This window comes from Neophocaena asiaeorientalis, unplaced genomic scaffold (assembly GCF_003031525.2).
Source record: "Neophocaena asiaeorientalis asiaeorientalis breed wild unplaced genomic scaffold, Neophocaena_asiaeorientalis_V1.1 scaffold65, whole genome shotgun sequence".
Lineage (NCBI taxonomy): Eukaryota > Metazoa > Chordata > Mammalia > Artiodactyla > Phocoenidae > Neophocaena > Neophocaena asiaeorientalis.
Window position 1 is genome coordinate 13,497,396 of NW_020173215.1, and position 21,325 is coordinate 13,518,720.

Consider the following 21,325-nt stretch of genomic DNA (forward strand, 5'->3'; position numbering starts at 1 on the left):
AACCCCCTTTTTTTTTTTTTTTTGCGGTATATGGGCCTCTCACCGTTGTGGCCTCTCCCGTTGCAGAGCACAGGCTCCAGACGCACAGGCTCCGGACACGCAGGCTCAGCAGCCACGGCTCACGGGCCTAGCTGCTCCACGGCATGTGGGAATCTTCCAGGACCGGGGCACGAACCCATGTCCCCTGCATTGGCAGGAGGACTCACAACCACTGCGCCACCAGGGAAGCCCCCAACACACTTCTTAATAACACATGAGTCAAAGAAGAAAACTGGAGAAAAATTTTAAATCACTTTTTCCTAAATTAAAATTAAAACACAACTTATGAAAAATTGTGGGATGCAACAAAAGCAGTATTTAGAGGGATTTTATAGCATCAAATGCATATACTATAAAAGAAGAAAGATTTAAAATCAGTAATCTAAGTTTCCATAGGAAGAACCTAAAAAGAGAATAGAAAACAAAATCCAAAGTAAGCAGAAGGAAAGAAATAGTAAGAATTAGAGCAGAAATCAATGGAATTTAAAACAAGAACTAAATAGATTAGATCAACAAAACCAAAAGCTGTTTCTTTGAAAAGATAAGATAAATTGATAAATCTTTAGCCTAGTTGAGAAAAAAAGACAAGTCACAAATTACTAATATCAGAAATGAAAGAAGTAGCATCACTACAGACTCTATGGACATTAAAAGGATAATGAAGGAATACTATAAACAATTCCATGCCCACAAATTTGATAACCTAGATTAAATGGGTCAGATCCTTTAAAGACATAATTTGCCAAAAATCACACAAAAGAGATATAGACAATCTAAATAGCCCTAAACTTATTAAATAAATTGAATCGACAATTAATAACATTCCAAAACAGGAAGCACCAGGCCCAAGTGGGTTCACTGGTGAATTATACCAAATCTCTAAGGAATAAATTGTACCAGTTATTTACAAGGTTTATCAGAGGATGGAAGCAGAGGAAATGCTTCCTAACTCATTCTATGTGGCCAGCTTCACCCTAATACTAAAACGAAACAAAGACATTACAAGAAAAGAAAACTATAGGCCAAAATCTCTCATGAGCATAGATGCAAAAATCCTCAACAAAATATTAGCAAGTTGAATGCAACAATGTACAAAAAGAATTATACAGTACAACCAAGTGGGTTTTATTCCTGTTAGGCAAGGCAGGTTGAGCATTCAAAAATGAGTTAATGTAATCCATCAGTATAGGCTAAAAAAGCAAAATCACATGATATCAATAGATGCAGAAAAAGTATTTGATAAAATCCAGCCACCACTTATGATAAAAAACTCTCAGTAAACCAGGAATAGAGCCAAACGTTCTTAACTTGATAAAGAATATCTATAAAAATTCTACAGCTAACATCAAACTGATTGGCGAGAAACTTGAAGTTTTCCCATTAAGGTCAGAACAAGGCAAGGATGTCTCCTCTCATCACTCTTTTTCAGTACTGTACTAGAAGTTCTAGCTAGTGCAGTAAAACAGGAAAAGGAGGTAAAAGGTATATGGATTGGGAAGGAAGAGATATAATTATCTCTGTTTGTAGATGACATGATCATCTGTGTCAAAAATCTGAAAGAACTGACAAAACTAATAAGTGATTATAGCAAGGTTGGAGAATACAAAATTAATATATACCAATCAATTACTTTTATACAATTATATATCAGCAATGAAGAAGTAGAATTTGAAATTAAAAACACTACCATTTACATTAGTACTAAAAAAGTGAAATAGTTAGGTATAAATCTAACAAAATGTGTACAAGATCTATATAAGGAAAACTATAAAACACTGATGAACAAAGTGGAAGAAAAACTAAATAAATGGAGAGATAGTTCATGGTCGTGTGTAGGAAAACAAAATTGTCAATATTGTTAAGATGTCGGTTTTCCCTATCTTGGTCTACAAATTTAACGCAATCCTAGTCAAAATACTAGCAAGTTATTTTTTGGATATGGACAAACTGGTTCTATGGTTTATATGGAGAGTCAAAAGAACTAAAATAGCCAAGAAAATACTGAAGAAGAACAAAGTTGGAAGACTGACACTGCCTGACTTCAAGACTTACTATACAACTACAGTAATCAAGAAAGCATGGAATCAGTGAAAGAATAGAAAATTGATCAGTGGAACAGAATAGAGAGCCTAGAAGGAGACATATAAATATAGTTAACTGATTTTTGACAAAGGAGTAAAAGCAATACTATGGAGCAAAGACAGTCTCTTCAACAAATGGTGCTGGAGCAACTGGACATCCACAAGCAAAAAAAAAAAAAAAAAAATGAGTTTAGACACAGAGCTTACATCCTTCACAAAAAATAACTCAAAATGGATCAGAGATGTAGATGTGAAACACAAAACTATAAAACTCCTCGAAGATAATATAGGAGAAAACCTAGATTACCTTGGGTATGGCAAAGACTTTTTAGATACAACTCAAAAGTCATGATCCATGAAAGGAATAACTTACAAGTTGGATTTAATTAAATTTACAAACTTCTGTTCTATGAAAGACAATATCAAGAAAACAAGAAGACATAGACTGGGAGAAAATATTTGCAAAACCCACATCTGATAAAGGACTATTATCCAAAATATACAAAGAACTCTTAAACCTCAACAGCAAGAAACAAACAACCTGATTTAACAAATGGGCCAGACTTTCGCATGCCTCACCAAAAAGAGATACACAGATGGCAAATAAGCACACAAAAGATGCTCCACAACATGTCATCAGGGAAATGAAAATTAAAACAAGGAGATACCCCTACAAACCTATTAGAATAATCAAAATCCAAAACACTGACAATCCCAAATGCTGGTGATGATGTGGAGCAACATGAACTCTGATCCCTGCTGATGGTTTCTTACAAAAGTAAATATACTCTTACTTTATGATTCAACAATCATGTTTCTTGGTATTTTACTCAAAAGATTTGATAACTTATTATATCCAAACACAAATACCTGCACATGGATGTTTATAGTAGCTTTATTCATAATTGTCAAAAGTTTGAAGTAACGAAGATGTCCTTCATTAGGCGAGTAAGTAAGTAAACTGTGGTACATCCAGGCAATGGAATACTATTCAGCACTAAAAAGAAATGCACTATCAAGCCATGAAAAGACATGGAGGAACCTTAAATGCATATTACTAAGGGAAAGAAGCCAATCTTAAAAGGCTATGGACTGTATAATTCCAACTCTATAATATTCCAGAAAAGGCAAAACAATGTAGACAGTAAAAAGATCAGGGGTTGCAGGGGTGTGTGTGGGAGGGAGGAATGAATTGATGGAGCAGAGAGAATTTCAGGACAGTGAAAACACTCTGTATCATACCATAATGATGAATGCATGTCATTATACATTTCTCCAGACCTATAGAATTTACAGCACCAAGAGTGAACCATAATATAAATTATGGACTTTGGGTGATTGTGATGTATCGATGTAGGTTCACCAATTTTAACAAATGTACCTCTCTGATGGGGGATGTTGATAACTGGGGGAGGCTGTGCATATGTGGAGGCCAGGGGTATATGGGAAATCTCTGTACCTTCCCCTCAATTTGTGAACCTAGTAAACAAATTTTATTTTATCTAAAAAATAAAGTCTTAATAAAACAACACCACCAAATTTCTAATCACATATTTAAGAGAGAAGGAAAAGTAGGTTTGTTTAAGAGGTGAAGAGGAGAAATAACCCTCAAGCTGGGCATGTAGAATCATATAATATAAAGATGGGAAGAAAGAGATAAGCAAGAGTGAATTGTTAGAGTTAGCTTGAAAGTGAAAGAGGCAGTAACCAAAAGACTTCCCACGTTTCTGAAGATGCCATTTGATTGCCAAAGTCGCTGTTCTAACAAAATTATTTGGAAGCCCTCTAGACCCCTCTGAAGTTTGCCTTCCTTTTTGTCATAAGTCCTATCAGTAGCCTCCAGAACAACATGTAGAGATTCATCAGTTTCATTCTTCAAATCTCTAATGTATCTTCTGGGAAAATGACACATCAACAGAATCCATTACTCCAATCAATATTTCAGGAAGCCCTGAGAGCATATGCTTGCCAGTGACAATCTATGTCATCACTCCAAAGGAAAGGTGAACATTCCTTCCTAGCCTTTTTTTAAATGGATGTTAGATACTGCATGAGAAAATATCAAACCTATCCATTTCACTAATTTCACTGTTTCATTGAGGAAAGTATTGGTTGTTCAATGAAAAAAGGAATGACACATTCATAGGAAAATGGTCATTTATAAATGGATATCTATCCGTCACATTACTGTAAAACAATTACTTGAGAAAAAGCATCCTCAGCAGAACAAAAGACTTGAGAAATAAGGTCTCTGTAACTGGTATCATGAACAATTATAGTCCTTACACACTCATTTTAATACTTCAACTTTTCAATGATAACAGTTCTAATGTCTAAATATGAGGAAAAAACATCACCAGCACCTGGTTGTATCCTCCTATCCCTTTCACACATTTAAATACTAAATTCCTAAAACATTTAAAAGAATATATTGTTTCACTTTCTTCTTCCACATTTATCTATTTAACCATCTGTCTGTTTACCTACCTGCCTTTCTACTGCCTACTTACCTACCTATTAATTATCTACCTATCTTTCTATCTCAACAAGAATTTCATATGGAATACCTTAATACAAATTATTCTTTGTTGATCATTTGTAAGATGTTGAAAACTTTGTGACCTTTTGTCAAACAGTTATTAACTCATTAGATTCCCATTGCCCAGTTATAACAACTGTATACTTTAGAAGTAGATAAATAATAAGTAATTTTTATGATTTTGTATTTTTTGTTATTTAGGTACATTTAAGGTGTCGCGAATATTTGGTAATATGATATTAAAACTGTTCTATACAGAAACTGTCACTGCAGTATAAAACTAACATGTGTCTTCAATCTGTCTTATTGGGTAGTCTTTTTGGTTTGTGTTAATATAAATCTGGAGTCAAAAATTTATCCTTATTGAAACTCTATTTTCTTTAAGCTTATAGTCAAAATTATACTTATTTAAATGAATCTGCTATCATTTGAGCTGAATTAATTTTATTCTTAACAGGTTGAGAATATTTTTCTTTGTAAGCTAAACTCAGTTTGAGGCGTTTGCATAATACCTTAACAATAAAGATGAAAAATCCTGAGGTAGACTTAGATCTGATAGCTTTATGTATTTAAGATTCTCTTTGTTATTGTTAATCCTCCTTGTATATATTCTCACAGAACGCAATTCAGTGTTTGAGACAAACTCAATTACTGAAATTTACAGTATGTGAGAAACTTTAAACTATGTTTAAAGATACCATAGAGATGTGGGAAAAAATACAGACTGCTATAGGAAACCATAACTAGGAGACTAAGATGAACATTTATCTACTCAAGGGGAAAAAATGCAATTCCTCTTGAGATTTGAAGAATTATTTGATATAATCTATACTGATTTTTCATATTACAAAATAAATAATTTGGGGGAAGTTAAAAATGTTAAAAGCATAACGAAATCTAAAATAAGAGGGGATATATGTATACGTGTAGCTGATTGACTTTGCTGTACAGTAGAAACTAATGCAACATTGTAAAGCAACTATACTCCAACAAAATTAATTTAAATAAATAAATAAAAATGTTAAAAGCATAAAGAAGTTTAAAAATACCATTTTTTGCTTACAACTTATATCTGCAGTCACCATGTTTTGTAAATTGGTAATATATTTGTTTTCCACTATTCATATATTATTTCAGAAAGTTTCTATTTATTTATCAGAATATTTTATAAATATAAGGATTGTTTACTATATCTATATCTGATGTTCTACCACCAAGAAGAGGAAATATGTAAATACAATAATATTCAGTGTATATTTTAAATCCCCTACCTCCATATTCCCAGGTGACTGAAAAGAGGAAAGCATGGCACAGGAAAGCAAGAGGGGAAAAAGGCAACTTTAAAAAAATCTAGTGTTTCTTACAGGAAGAGAGGAAAAAGAATGGAGGGAGGTGAAAGGAAAACATAGGGTCCTTTTTCAAAATGTTGCCATTGAGATAGGGAGAAGAGAAATGAGCAGATAAAGATAAATAGATAGATAATAGATAATGGATAGATAGATGGATATTAGATTGATGTTATCGGCTGAATTGTGTTCCCTCAAAATTCACATATTGAAGTCCTAACCAGAACCTCAGAATGTGATTGTACTTGAAGATGGGGGTCTTTAATGAGGTAATTAAATTAAAATGAGATCATTAGTGTGGGCCTTGATCCAGTCTCACTGGTGACCTTATAAGAAGAGGACATTTTGACACACAAAGAGACAAAGGGTGCACTTACACAGACGGACAACCATCTACAACCATCCAGAGGCAGCAAAAGAGAGACCATCTACAAGCCAAGAAGAGAGGTCTCAGGAAAAACCAAACTTGCTGACACTTGGTAGACTTTCAGCTACCATAACTGAGAAAGTGCATTTCTGGGGACTTCCCTGGTGGTCCAGCAGTAAAGAATCCTCCTTCCAATACAGGGGACAGGGGTTCAATCCCTGGTTGGGGAACTAAGATCCCACATGCCGTGGGGCAACAAAGCCCGCACCACAACTACTGAGCTCGCACACCTCAACAACAGAGCCCGTGTGCCGCAAACTACAGAGCTCATGTGCTCTGGAGACTGCGCGCCACAACTAGAGAAGAGAAAACCTGTACGTCACAACTAGAGAGCCCGCGCGCTGCAAAGAGCACTGCAATGGAAAATCCCACATGCCGCAAGGAAGATCCCGCTGCCACAACAAAGACCCAACGCAGCCAAATAAATAAATAAATAAATATTAAATAAAGAAAAAGAAAAGCTCTTTATGAGCCTTAAAAAGAAAAACAAAGTGTATTTCTGTTGTTTAAACCACCCAATTTGTGGCTCAAACAAAACAAAACAATAAATGTTTTCCTTATCCCTATTTGGGATTCTGTGAGGAGACAGCCTTTTACAGTGTCTATATGTTAATCTGGAACAGGCCCAACAGACAAATATGCCACCAGGGATTATGCCCACAATTTCCCGAAGCTCCTACAACTTAGGTAATAGAGCATTTCCTGTGTGCTCCCTGGGGGAGACCCAGAAAGGGTCCATGGACCTGCTCTTGTGAAGGTCCTTCACTGCAGTAGGAGTGTGAGGTGACCCTAAATGGAGGCTGTGGGATGGGATGACCTGACCCATAAGTACAATAGAGGCTGTGACTTGTCACAGAAAGACTGCAGTGCTAGCAAGAGGTGGCCAGCGCAAGTTGGCAGGGAACCTAGTATTTAATAGGATGTACTGCCACAGAAACTACCAAAGACCCACAGGACAGGAAGAGGACAGACCCATGGATCTAAAGACACCTTCTCTTAGCAGTGGAGGCAGGTAAGCTTTTCTCTTAACAGAGATACCAATCTGGGAAGGAGAAATCCTAATAACACCTATATATTTACAAAATGCCAAAGAAAGTGTTTAAAATGAAAGGTCCACTGTCTGTGTAATGCCCACACTACCCTGGCCTAAGAGGACTCATGAATACTGATGGGTACCTTAATTTTTTGTTAAATCGCTTATACAGGCAAGAAAACATAATCCCCTATCCACTCCCACTATCTGTGTATAAATATAAGGTTCCACAACAAGTACATGTTTCTCTTTTGCTGAACTCATAAAAGGTAACTCTGGATTAGGCTATTAGAAGTATTTAAGCTATTGAAGTTGCTGCTTCCAACAATATTTGAGTTGATATTAAAATAGCAGAACGTATTTTATTATTTCATAAGAAAAGAAATGTGACAGGTGGCGAGGAAACTAGACTCTGGAAAGGTGACTAATTATTAGCCCCCATGCAATGGAGGGTCTACAGGAGCTTAAGCACAAGCAGTGTCAGTCATATCTTAGGAAATGGAGTGAATGTGTCTTTGGTAAGGAAGCATAAATAAAACTACAAAGAAATAGGAAATGAAAGAATGGAAAAGAAATACGGTGGGGGGAGAGTAAGGGGCAGAAAAATAAATAAACTCTAATGTTTAACCTCATTTAAATTGTATAATTTCATAGAGACACAGATGTAGAGAACAAACACATGGATACCAAGGGGGGAAAGGGGGGATAAACTGGGAGATTGGGATTGACATAGACACACTACTATGTATAAAACAGATAACTAATGAGAACATACTGTAGCACAGGGAACTCTACTCAATACCCTGTGGTGACCTAAACGGGAAGGAAATCCAAAAAAGAAGGGGGTACATATATATGTATAGCTGATTTACTTTGCTGTACAGCAGAAATTAACACAACATTGTAAAGCAACTATACTCCAATAAAATTAATAAAAAAATAAATTTTATAATTTCAAAATGTTTTCACTAAAACATATTTCTAAACTTTTGTTCCTCAAGGGTCTATGACAGGAGCTAGCAAATTATAACATGTGAGGAAATCCAAACTTTTGCAAGACTAACCAAGAAAAAAGAGAGAAGAGTCAAATTACTAATATCAGAGACATTTGTATTAAAAATTGAGAGAGATCCTACTCTAGTCATTCAAGACATACCCCACACAAGATCTCTCTTAGACACAGATTCAAGTGGGAAAAGGAAAACTTTAACTTTATATCCTATTTTCTAGTGTACCAGTGTCAGAGCTCTTCTCAAAACAACCTCTTTGATGAAGTACGCAAAGCAGAAATGTGACTTGGATATTATCGCTTAGTGCAGAAAATACAAGATTCGTAGCAGGCATGATATGAAAATTAGAAAGTAATTCTTCAAGCAATGAAAGGAAACAGAGTAATCAGTAAACACTAGCGGCTGTCTACTTAATAAGGAGACTAGTTTTATCAGGTCTGAGCTAATTGCCATATTCTGGGTTTAAATTAATGAAGTTGTAACAAAATCATTTTTACACTAAGCAATCTTCTATGTCTTTACTGTGGGTGGGATATGAGACATACTTAGTAAGGTATTAAAACAGATTGTTTGAAAAATAGGTTGAACAGATGGAATAATGAACCCAACAACTCAGCAGAGTTTATCCATTTTGAAATTTTATACCAATGCTGATTGTTGAGGTTTTATGAAATTTTTCCTGGATTTTTTTTTTTTTTTTTTTTTTTTTGCTTTTGCTTAGTACTGCTTACTGTAGCTTTCCTACTTGCGAGAGGCACCTGTCTTTTTAAACTACACCCAGAAAAATTCACCTCTTGCAACCCACAGGACAATGCTGCAGGGGAAACCTGGGAAGAATGAACAGCCTCTGGAAGGCCTCATCGCTAGGTCAGCACCAAGCCAAGAACAGAAACGGAAGTCACTTAATCTGAATCCAATCATCTTTTGTGGCTCTCCTCTCAAGGGCAAAGGGGGAAAATAAAAGCCTCAATGGAAGCCAAGGTTCTAGAAAAGCCGCGTCCCCTGCATCGGCAGGTGGACTCCCAACCACTGCGCCACCAGGGAAGCCCTTTCCTAGATTTTTAAACAGTATTTTAAAATACCTTTTGCAAAATAAATCATTCCTAATTAATTATAACTTAGAAATGATCAAGATAGGTAACTAATAAAAGCGATATTAAACTATCCTTTGAACTTGAATATAAATCGTTACATACCGTAGTATTCTGTTTTATAATAACATTAAGATTACTTTTAGATAGTATACACAAATATATTGACGTGTACCAATCTATGATAAGTAATATGTCTACAATATACTTGATACAATACTATGAAAATCATTCTAAAAAAAATTACAAGGGGCTTCCCTGGTAGCGCAGTGGTTGAGAGTCCGCCTGCCGATACAGGGGACACGGGTTCGTGCCCCAGTCCGGAAGGATCCCACATGCCGTGGAGCGGCTGGGCCCGTGAGCCATGGCGCTGAGCCTGCGCGTCCGGAGCCTGTGCTCCGCAACGGGAAAAGGCCACAACAGTGAGAGGCCCGCGTACCGCAAATAAGTAAATAAATAACAATAAAATAATTATAACTATGATCCAAGAAAAGTATCTGGAATTAAAAGAAGATTCATATCTACATACTGATAAAATTGACCTGAGGGGCTTCCCTGGTGGCGCAGTGGTTGAGTCCACCTGCCGATACAGGGCATACGGGTTCGTGCCCTGGTCTGGGAAGATCCCACATGCCGCGGAGCGGCTGGGCCCGTGAGCCATGGCGCTGAGCCTGCGCGTCCGGAGCCTGTGCTCCGCAACGGGAGAGGCCACAACAGTGAGAGGCCCATGTACCGCAAAAAAAAAATAAATAAAATTGACCTTCAATAATTAATTGCAAGACATACCCTAGTGATTTTTTTAGACTAAGAACAGAATTAAACTGGAAAGAAAAAAAAGAGAGAGAGAGAGAGAAAAAGTCCTTTAGACAGACCCCTAGGAAAAAGAGCAAATTTCATATGAACATGATTTCTCTTTGAGGAATCTGCTAAAGTATGAGCATCATCCAACACAGACATGACTAAGGGAATTTCAGCAAAAGAATGGATGGTGAGCATTTTATATCTATGCAAGTGTAGACTTATGACTAACATCAAAGTTGGAGGTAAAGAGGTAAGAATACAGTATACGTGTTCAGATAAAGTAGAGATAAAAGACCTAAAATACAGGAGAAAAAGAGTAGAAATAGGTGAAAACAGAATAAGTTCATTGCTGTATAGGTAAAAGGAGGGAGTCAAAAGATACCATTTAAAAAGTACAAATCAGATAGTATTAGGTTGAAAGTATGCAATTACTGATATTCAGCCATTTTGAAATAGAAATTCAACTCCTAGGCATGTACCCTACAGGAACAAATATTTATGTTCCCCAAAAGATATAGGTAGGAATGTACATAGAACTTTTATTCACAGTAGCATCAAACTGGGAATAACCTAAATGCCCATGAAGAGTATAATGGAAAAATAAATTGTGCTATATTCATATAGTGGTATAGTAGTAGGAATAAAAAACACACATTGTCTCAAGCTCTAAAATGTATGAATCTCATAGGCATTATGGTAAGCTGGAGAATACAGACACGAAAAACGTATACACTGTATGACTGCATTTATTTGAAGTTCAAAAGCACAAAAAATGAATCCATTGTAATAAAAATTAATATAGTGGCTACCTTTGCAGATTGACTTGGAGGCTTCATGGGCTGGTGATGTGCCATGTCTTTAAGTAAGTAGTGATGATACAGGGGAATATATTTATATAAATTCATCAAGTTGTACATTTAATTTTTGTACACTTTATATAAACTTTATGCATTTACCTAAAATTCTAAGAAAAAATTAAGCTAAGTAATTAAATACCATAAGGTAAATAGGTGACAAAAAATCATTCAGAACAATTTTTCTCCTATACTAAATGTGAAAAAGTTATGCAAAACTCATGTTTTTTAGTCATGATTTTATCTCAAAGCTGTTGTGGATTAATGAAATTGGTTCTAAAATGTCAGCATTTATTTTCAAAGAATTTTTTTGGTATTTTTTTTTTGTTGTTGTCTATATGAGTCACCCAAAAGATATATTGATATTTTTACCTATTATACTTGCCTAAAACATATTTGAAATTGGAGGAGTTACTCCAGAGGACAGCAAAGACTATTTAAGCATGACTTTATTCTACCTTTAGTGAAAATAACATTAAAATAAAGTCAGAATTACTAGAATATATAAAATCTGCAGGTAATTGAGATTAAACCCTAATCTAATTAAGATTATATTAGTTAGTAAAATATGGAAACACTATATTGGGAACCAATAAATGAAAATATTAAGAAGATTTTATAAGCCTCAATATATTTGTTTGGTTAAAAGGCTATCCTCTACTGGTAAATTTTATGGTCTCAGTAATTAGATAGGGGAAATCCAAATATAATTTTTACATTCCTTTAAGTAAGCAGGTTCTGGAGCTAAATATCTAGGTCTGCTAGAACAATTTGGTACTAAGTAGTTACTCCTTTCTCAAAAGACTGACAGTACAATTGAGAGTAAAAGTCTCTTTTTGTTTCTGTATTATATGCTGGCTTAAAACACTTAAAAACAAGTTACATATCCAGTTTTATTTTTATTGATAAGCTATATGGCAGTCAGGTTAGTTAAAACATAAAGGATGTGTTGTGTGTATCTAATTTTTAAAAGATCTGGAAGAAAATCTAAGCACTTTATTTTGTTAACCATCTTGATAGAAAAGGTATGGAATGAAATCACAGTCTCTACTAAGAAAATTACTGTGCATGTCAAAGTTTATTTAATACAAAAGTCTATTTTGCCATTTTTCACTATTCTAGAATGTAACAGGAATGGGGAATGTCAGGATATACAATTAAATCTGTACTCAGAATACTGATCTTGAAAATAAGTGTATGTACAGTTTGAGAAATCAGTAGCTAAGTGAAAATGGAGAGGTAACTGATTACTTCAGCTCTCTGCAAGTTTTGTAAAGTAAAAAGAAAAGGTCTATGGAGAACAGTACGGAGGTTCCTTAAAAAACTGAAAATAGAGCTACCATATGATCCAGCAATCCCACTCCTGGGCATATATCCGGAGAATACCATAATTTGAAAGGATACAGGCACCACAACGTTCCTTGAGGCTCTGTTTACAATAGCCAGGACATGGAAACAAACTAAATGTCCATCAACATTGGAATATATAAAGAAGATGTGGTACATAGAATATTACTCAGCCATAAAAAGGAATGAAATAATGCCATTTGCAGCAACATGGATGGACATAGAGATTGTCATACTGAGTGAAGTAAGTCAGACAGAAAAAGACAAATATCATATGATATCGCTTATACATATATGGAATATTTAAAAAGTGGTACAAATGAACCTATTTACAAAACAGAAATAGAGTCACAGATGTAGGAAAAAAACTTATGGTTACCAAGGGGGAAAGGGGGGAAGGATAAACTGGGAGATTGGGATTGACATATACACACTGCTATATATAAAATAGATAACTAATAAGAACCTGCTATACAGCACAGGGAACTCTCTTCAGTATTCTTTAATAACCTATATGGGAATAGAATCTAAAAAAGAGTGGATGTATGTATATGTATAATTGATCCACTTTGCTGCACAGCAGAAAGTAACAAAACATTGTAAATCAACTATCCTCCAATAAAAATTAATTTTAAAAAGTAAAAAAAGAAAAAAAAAAGCTAGTGTATGTGAAAACAACAAAAAGAAAGAAAAGGTACCTGATTCCTCTATTGGCCTGTTAGCCAAAGGCACGGTCCTTACTCTCTTATCTTACTGCCTATTCAGGAACTAGCCAAATAATAGGGTAGACAGTCTGATTTCAGTCCTTGTGCTTTCAGGAACTTTTCTTTAATTCATTCTGCTATTTGTTTCCACCAGATGGAATTTTTCTTAAAAAAGGGAAATAAAAAACCTTATTATTACTTTCTAAAATGTAGCTCTACTCCTACTGCTTGAATATCTTGCAAATAAAAGACATAAGGGTTAGACTGAGAAAATGACATTGAAAGAATTTTCACTTCTTTTGAAATGTATTATCACATTGATTTTAACTTCATTGAAATAGGAACAAAACAATATCCTGAAGAGTTTTCCTACAATATTTTAATAAAAACAAATTGGGTAGTAAGTCCATAGTTTTCTAACATTTTAGCTGTCTTCAACTTACAAAGGTAAAGTCTGATGAATTCTGGTATCAAGTCAAATTTATCTAGACTTTTGTGTAAACACATAAAACACTAATGTCTGAGGATATTTAAACTGTTCTACGTTTCTTTAAATCCAAATATTTTGTATAATTAATTGGCTTCTAAAGGGCTTCATTATAAAAACTGGAAATTAGATTTTTAAAAAATTAAATTTAATGAGTGTATAAGTCTACAAAGTTCAACCAAACTGGATAAGAGAAAAATGTCTGCTTTAACAATTTTAAAGACATGGACATTCTCATTATAGTCACAGTCGACTTCCTCAGTTGCCTCTGTGGACTCTTCTTGTTCATGCCTTCCCACATATGCTTTTCCTTTGCTTAGGACTTTTTTCTAAGCTAAAAACAAGCATAGGTATCATGTGTTTGAAAGAACTTGAGAAGAATCTTCCCAATTCTCTCCAGATACTCAGTGTGAGCTTAAATCTCAGATAATTTTAGGTATAACTTTTGGATTATCTCCATACTAATTAACTTAGAGATCTGATTTGACCTCTTAATCTCAGTGTTCTTAACTAAAATAGAGATAAGCATACTTAAATCATACACTCTTTTTTGGAAGGATTAAATAAGAAAAAGTAAAGTGCATATCCTAATTTCTGTAATATAGGCTCAGAAATTATAAATGTTAACACCAAATCTCAGAAAATTTAAACAACATTGAGGGCCATTAAAAGTTTAGAGGATTAGGGGTGGGCAAAATGAGTGAAGGCAGTCAAAAAGTACAAACTTCCAGTTATAAAATAAATAAGTCATGGGATATAATATATAGCATGGTGACTATAGTTAATAATACTGTACTATATATTTGAAGGTTGCTAAGAGATTACATCTTAAAAGTTCTCATCACAAGAAAATAATATAACGATGTATGGTGATGTTTGTTAACTAGACTTATTGTGGTGATCATTTTGCAATGAATACAAATATCTAATCATTATGTTGTACACCTGAAGCCAATATAATATTATATGTCATATCTCAAAAAAAAAAATAAACTTCACGGAAGCAAACCTTAAACTACAGTGCTCTTTCAGAGATACTTATCGTGGCAGATACTGGTAGTTGCCTATCCTGATCTCTGTTGCTTTTCTTTACTGTGAGAATGATGATTTAATTCTTGTTTTCAGTAAAAACACCTGAGCACCTGACTTCCTTTATAGTTAGAAGTGTCTATGTGACATAGGCCTGAACATTGACATAAATGACAGTGATAAGGGTAGGGTGGGGTGAGGTGGGAGCAGTTGCTCTTTGAAAGCCTTTTAAAGGGGAACTGGCTTGTGTAGGTGGGCTCTTTAGTGTATTCCCACCTGGAATATGCTAGGTCAGGAGAAGGAGGAAATATATTGCAGACATGAGAATGAAAATCAACACAAGAATGACGAACCAGAAATACAGAATTGCCTTGAGATATTTATGACTTCACTGGGCTACTGCTTCAGCTCTGGACTGCCTGCATCCGGACTTCTTCAAGATATAAAAATAAACCCCTCTATTTTTAAGTGCTCTTATTCAGGTTTTCTTAACATGTAGTTCAAGAAATTGGATTCACCTATTCTGTCTACAATAGCATTCAAGACAGAATATAGATGCCTTCCTGTAGTTTCACAAAGTTATAATTGCCTCCAAACTCCAGTAGGGATATCTTAAAAAATTATACAAACTCATATAAACCTTGTAGTTAGCATTAGGTTGTTATTTAGATTAAGGCATAACATGTCAGAAATTGTGTATGTTCACATGCGTTGGTGTGGGTGCGTGTGTGCGACAACTTTCACTCAATTATCCCACAGAGAGGTATAAAGTCATTTTACACACGTATCATTGAACCTACTTTTCAATAATGTTTGAATTTTAAGAGTGAAAGATTTTTAATGTATAAAGAAATATAAGAACACTTTAGAATTACTCACAATAGAATGAAAATATGCCCCAAATCTCTGAACTCTTTTTACTCTGGAATGCTTGAAATTTTTAATTTGCTTAGTTTCTTTTAAATCTCTAGGCTGTGAAGTGTTTGTATTGTAAGAGAGCCAGTATTCTTTCTACAATATGGTTGTTACACAGGAAATTCAGCATCAAGTGTTGAGTTGTATAAGTCACGATAGCAAAAAAAATACGTATTTTGAATTAAATACAATATGTTCTGTTAAAGAATAAAATGACATATTTTGATCAAGCCTTGAGGAAAAAATAAGCAAATCCATTTTAATTTCAAAAAATTATCTCAATAATATTCAGTCTTCTTTATTTTATAAATCATCCTGCAAATTTTATTAAAAACACATTTAGGACCTCCCTGGTGGCACAGTGGTTAAGAATACGCCTGACAATGAAGGGGACATGGGTTCGATCCCTGGTCCAGGAAGATCCAACATGCCGCGGAGCAACTAAGCCTGTGCGCCACAACTACTGAGCCTGTGATCTAGAGCCAGCAAGCCACAATTACTGAGCCCGTGCATTCTAGGGCCGTGCTCTGCAACAAGAGAAGCCACCGCAGTGAGAACCTTGCACACCGCAACGAAGGGTAGCCCCTGCATGCCGCAACTAGAGAAAGTCCGTGCACGGCAACAAAGACCCAACACAGCCAAAAAATAACTAACTAAATAATAATAATAAATAAGTTTAAAAAACACATTTAAACAGAGAAAGAAGCCATATGTGCATGTAACTTATGCTTAGTTTATTATTGATAGTATTTATCCTTTGAATATACTAATTTTTTACTGAAAATATTTAAGAGGAAAATGTATAATATACTTTTATAAATGCAAAACACAAAATTATTTATTGGGGGGTCACATTGTTTTTATCTATTTTGAAATTAAAGAAGAGTTTTAACATTATCCCTATATTTTTTGTTCTTTTTTTAAAATAAAATTTTATTTTGGAATAGTTTGAGATCTACAGCCAAGTTACAGAGTTAGTGCAGAGTTCCAATATTCCCCACACTCAGCTTTCCTATTTTTAACATCATACTATTGTCATACTAATGAACTAATATTGACACACTATTAATTAACTTTGTATTTCATATGGATTTCCTTAGCTTTTATATAACGTGTCATTTGTTCTAGGATCCTAGTCAAGATGCAACATTACATTTAGTCATCATGTCTCCATAGTCTTCTGGATTGTGATGTTTACTAAGACTTTTTGATAACCTTGACAGTTTTAAGAAGTACTGATAAGGTATTTTATAGGTTGTCCTTCAGTTTGGGTTTGCCTGACCGTTTTTTTATCAGGGTTAGACAAGATTTATGAAGGTCGGAGGAGGAAAATAAAGTACCATCCTCATTTCACCATATCAAAGGTACATGCTATCAATATCACTTATCATTACGGCTATTAACCTCCACCATCTAGATGACACAGTGTTTGTCATGTTTCTACACTGTAAAGTTACTATGTTTTCTCCATTTGCATACTGCACTTTTTGGAAGGAAGTCACTTTGTGCAGCCCACAATTAAAGAAGAGAGAGTTAGGTAGCACCTCCTTGAATAGAGGATGTCTACATAAATTATTTGAAACTCTTCTGCACAGATTTGCCTGTACTTCCCCAATTGTATTTATTCATTTAATCATTTATTTGTATCAGTATGGACTCATGGGTATTTACTTTATACTTTGGGTTATAATCCAATATTATGTTATTTTATTGCTCAAATTGTTCGAGCTTTTAGCACTGGGGGCTCTTTAACATGGCTCCTTTGTCCCTTTAAAATACTACCGTCATTTAAAATACCCAAATCATTGTATACTTCATTTCTTGCACTACAAGATGCTCCATGTTCATCTTTGATTTTCCATGCCCCAGCCCTAGAATCAGCTATTTTTTCATGGAAACTTAGTTCTTTTAATCGGAGAATGATATTAAAAATCAAGATCTGAGCACTGTTCTATTTTTTAATTTTTATTTTCTATTGGAGTATAGTTGATTTACAATGTTATGTTACTTTCAGGTGTATAGCAAAGTGATTCAGTTATACACATACACATATCTATTCTTTTTCAGATTCTTTTCCTATATAGGTTATTACAGAGAATTGATTAGAGTTGTCTGTGCTATACAGTAGGTCCTTATTGATTATCTGTTTTATATATAGTAGTGTGTATATGTTAATATCAACCTCCTAATTTATTCCTACCCCCTACCTTTCCCCTTTGGTACTCATAAGTTTGTTTTCTAAGCCTGTGAGTCTGTTTCTGTTTTGTAAATAAGTTCATTTGTATTTTGCTATAGATTCCACATATAAGTGATATCATATGATATTTGTCTTTCTGTGGCTGACTTACTTCACTTAGTATGATTATCCATTTATCTGTCAATGGACATTTAGGTTGCTTCTACAGCTTGGCTATTGTAAGCAGCGTTGCAATGAAAACTGGGGTGCGTGTATCTTTTCGAACTATAGTTTTCTCTGGATATACACCCAGGAGTGGGATTGCTGGATCATATGGTAGCTCTATTTTTAGTTTTCAAGGAACCTCCATTCTGTTCTCCATAGTGGCTGTACCAATTCACATTCCCACCAACAATGTAGGAGGGTTCTTGATAAACAGCACATTAGGACTTCCCTGGTGGCACAGTGGCTAAGAATCTGCCGGCCAATGCAGGGGACACGGGTTCAAGCCCTGGCCTGGGAAGATCCCACATACCGTGGAGCAACTAAGCCCGTGAGCCACGACTACTAAGCCCACGTGCCACAACTACTGAAACTCACGTGCCTAGAGTCCATGCTCCACAACAAGAGAAGCCACCGTGATGAGAAGCCCACACACCACAACGAAGAATAACCCCTGCTCTCCGCATCTAGAGAAAAGCCCACGCACGGCAACAAAGACCCAACGCAGCCAAAAATAAATAAATAAATTTATTTTTAAAAAACACCCAGAACATTAAACGGGTTAAAAAATCCTTATCACAAAAAATGTATTCAATGAAAAGTAAATATTTCTCCCACATTCACATTCCTCTTTTATTTTTCAAATCCACCTGTATTTCAGATGTACTTTGATATTTTCTAGACAACTATAACTCTCTAATAATTTTTCTAACCATTAGTTCTAGTTACAAAAACAGAAAAATAGACGGCACTGAGTCTTGCTTTTGTCACAACAATTCATATAGAAGTGTTAAATATATAGATAGATAGGTGGAGATAGTCCATTGTTAAGATATACCTTAATTAAAAAATTTTTTTAATGAAATTCTACCATGGACCATTAGTTTATTTCCATGCTATTGATACTTTACAAGCATCACTATAATAGGTATATAATTTCATAAATTAATATAATTGTTAATAAAAGGAAGCAAATATGGATGGCTTAATAAAAATCTAACTCAACAGAAAATATGGCTCTTGGACAATAATGGCAACTGAGTCCTAACAAAGTCTTCTCCTTGACCAGGAAGCTCTAATTGTTACATGGTTGAATACATGTCTCCTGTCCCCCTTTCAATTCTCCTACGTAAACATGTAAATTATCACAGAGTGGAATCTCTTTCATGACACTTTTTTCCACGATTTTCCAACTACATCCAGCCCCAACTAACCTACTGGAGGATACTTAGAGCTTGAGAATCATGTGTGCTTTGGTGTTCCACTTGTCTCTGAGTTTCTCCAATAAGCTTTACTTTACATTAATACCAAATGACAATAGTGGTTCATGTCTATGTACCCCTGTGCAGAATATTGTGAGTCCTAACGGGAACTTATACATTACCTGTATGAGCTCAGCTAAAAGCTATAAGAGTTACAGTGATGGTGAAAATCAAAAGTGCAGATGAGCCAAGGTTAAGTTAGGAATGGATTTGGCTACTTCCACTAGACAGAAACACATATAAGCTGATAAGCTAATGTGAAAATGCAGAACTTACTTTCCTTTTAAGGTCAGAGCCAAGGGACAGAGCCAAGGACTAGGGCTGAAACTCAATTTTCCACTGCCTTTCCAAGTGGAGGCGAAATACCTTTGTGAGCTTACTACATACTGAGCCTTACAAGGTTATAATCATGCTTATAATAATGGTTATTTTTATTGTTATCATTTGCATGGACTATGCTTGTTCTTTTTTAGAGAGCCTATGTAATTTATATGGATATTCTGCAGATGCAGGTATGCAAATATACTGATTGACTGCATCCACTATAACCCTACTGTTAGAATGTTTACACAAATGCACGGCCAAGAACGTCTGTACTACCTACAGCTACCAAAGACATATAATGAACTAAGGTCTGCAGAAAGAAAAAAATATCTTTTTTTTTACAAGATTTATAGTAGTTTGGTATCATGCATCATTTTCTGGAAGGCATTGTTGTTTGGCACTGCACTATAAACTACCAAAGCTTTAACAAGAACATGACCATTGCTAAACCTATAGTAATAGAATAATTTTGCTGCCTTTATTGGCATTTGAATGCAGCCTTTGACACTGCTAATACCTTCTTTTCTATACACATCCAAGACACAACAATCAATATGCTTGCTTCAAGAAAGGCATACACATTTGACATCCTTCCACAGAGGTATTTTAATTCTCTTAAAGTGTATAATCGACAGGTTGAGCAAACCTTTACACATTGTGAACTGCTAGTTGGTATCCAAATACTTAATTATATTCATAACATTTTTGTATTGGTCACCTCCACCAGAAAATGTAAAAAAGGACAAAAGGAAAAGAAAAACAAAACAACTTCTTGCATTGCATTTCATGCCTTCTAAATACTGCCTATTCTAGGATGAGAACAAAACCCACGGTTGTACAACTTGGGTGTGAAATTTTAATACCTAATAAGTAAGAAACCACTGGATGTGCAGATAGCAATTGTAAACAAGTTGATTTCTTTAAATGTAGCATATGGTGCAACTGATATCAAAAAATTTAACTAAATTCTTTACACCAAGTAGTCAATAAGCATCTCACATTAACTGGGAGCCCTGCATAATAAAATTCCCTAGAAATTGTCCTATTACTAAAAATGATCCAGAAATTGGGTCTTCTATACCTCTGAGATCTCATGGAATTATAGGTATATATGACTAATTCTACAGTTTACAGAAGATTTGGCAACAATATGGGTTTTTTTGGTTGTTGTTGTTGCTTTGTTTCCACAAACCTCTAGGGGTTTTGATTCAAGGACTTTCACCTAATATGAAAAATAAAATCCCTCTTGCCAAGCTGTTCTTAGAGGCAGACCATCTCAGCAAAAGTAAAGATATGACTTCCCAACCCAACACAATCTTCTGGCAATGGGTGCCAAGAGTTCTTGAGTTGGGACCAACTCCGGACATTTCCATTGTAGAATAAAACTTGCACATCCAATCAGAGACAAAAGTATACCCCTAAATCTAAGCCAAGTTTGGAAATGCATAGCTTCACCCTCCAGTAGGCAGGCACAGAGATAACACTATTTACTCTTTGTGCAAAGCACTACCGCAAAGAGGACTTAACTCACAGGATTTTATACTAGCTGAGAAAACATGCTAGTAAACAACCTACTGTCTTTTTAAAACTCTCCTTTCAATCGTTAATTCAAAGTAGATATATTCTGGTCTTGAAATG